This window comes from Homalodisca vitripennis, unplaced genomic scaffold (genome assembly GCF_021130785.1).
Source record: "Homalodisca vitripennis isolate AUS2020 unplaced genomic scaffold, UT_GWSS_2.1 ScUCBcl_1348;HRSCAF=4857, whole genome shotgun sequence".
Taxonomy (NCBI): domain Eukaryota; kingdom Metazoa; phylum Arthropoda; class Insecta; order Hemiptera; family Cicadellidae; genus Homalodisca; species Homalodisca vitripennis.
In genome coordinates, this window is record NW_025777461.1 from 65,683 (window position 1) to 67,680 (window position 1,998).

A 1,998-nucleotide genomic window follows, 5' to 3' on the forward strand; every position below is an offset into this window, starting at 1 on the left:
TGGTTCGGTCAAGAACCAGGATGTCGTCTGCAGAAATAACTGTACCAACATTTTTGACACAAAACTACTTCCGTTCCTTGCATACGAGTCTGAAAACTGGATACATATATAAGTATTACTAAGCAATGAAAAAAAAATGCGGTACTTTGGGATTATACCGACCACACTAGTATGAAGAACACAAAAATAGAAATTTATAGAAACAAACATGATAGAACGAAAAAACAACTCTTCAATTACAAAATTACAAACTTACAAGCATTTCCAGGTATTGTGATCGGTATTGTTGTCGCTGTTATCTTATCTTTCTCGAGAATCCTGATTACGGCAGGCCGCGCGGCATCACGTGATTTGCACGGTACATAATTGCCTTTCCATTACAATTCAATTTATATTTCTGATTAGCCCCTCTAGAATTTGATATTTTACTGATAGGTACTATCTCGAGGGATGTTTTTCTTTCGTCGACATCAGCGCGGGGCAGCACCGAAGGTGCTGCCAAAGCCCGCGCTGATGGCCGGAGGCACTCGCATTTTGGGTGGCGGAATGTGATCAAGAATAAAAACAAGTTTTTAGTGTTTTTTTAATAAAGAGTTTAGTTTGGTAAATGATTGTTTTTGTTGAATTTTTGTGTTTGGAGAAATGTAGAGGTAAAACACGGAAGTACAACAAAGCGATGCACCAGCTGAACGGGCGGCGAGACTGCAATCACGTTATCTACTAGACGCTCGACTTTGACCTCTGTCTGAGGATGGGGAGGGGTTTGCGATAAGACAATTCCTGTTTTATATTGACGAAATATTGTTCTACGCTAATCTAGTAATCAGTAGAAACGAAATGTGAAATAACGATTCATGTCTGGGTGTGGTCGGTATAATCCCAAAGTACCAAAAATGCTTTTACTTCTTTTGGTAGATTTCTAACGAAAAATGCTCATGATTAAAATTAATTTTGAAAGAATGTCATTTTTTTAAGCAGGAATTTCGTTAGAATTCTTATTGTACCCTACCCGAACCGTATTAAATACTGGTCCATACGTAACGCATCACCAAATTCCCCATTTGATTCCAAGTTCTCTAAAGTTATATATATGTATATATATATATATATATATGTTAGTTTGCTTATTTAAACGCATATGTGACAGATACGGCCAAATACAAAATAATTGAATCGGAAAAAGTAAGCGCTCTGTGGTGTAATGGTAGCACATTCACCCGGCAAGTGAGAAATCCGGGTTCGACTCCCGGCGGAGCAAATACTTTTTGTGATTCAATGTTTATTGAAATGAAATAAGGCTATTGCCATTTATACAATTTAATGTAAACAAAAGTCGTTTGACAGGTATTTGGTCTTCCGATCATATATATATATATATATATATATATATATATATATATATATATATATATATATATATATATATATATATATACAGGGTGTATATTATGTCTGGAAACACCCAAATATATCCTTTAATAATTTAAATATAAATTTGAAACCTCTTACAATCGTGATAGAGATTGGGCATCTACTTTTTGGAACAATGGTTTGTTATGTCACACCAACTGGGGACGTCCTGCCGAGGGTATCGTGAATATTCTTAATGGAAGCCTATACCTTGTGATACATAATTTTAAAGGTAATAGCTTACTGAATTGAATGCCACAAACCGCATCTCAAGGGAATTATTCTATCAGAAAATAGAGCATTTTTAGTATTGAAAATTTACTGATGTTCAACAATGTAATTTTAAACATGGTTCTTGCCACAAAATGTGTTACACTAATTTTTTAGCATTTTTTAAATGTTCAATTAAAATAAAATAAACAATTTATTTTTAAGCTGGTTTCATTAGTACAAATTTACCAGTTTTTATTACAATGAATAAAACTTATGAGTCACTTTCTCTGATTACTTATAAATCTGTACTTGGTGTTTTCCAGTCAGCAGGAAGGTTTAAAGAGACAAAGGTCACTAGCCTATGAGAAACATTAT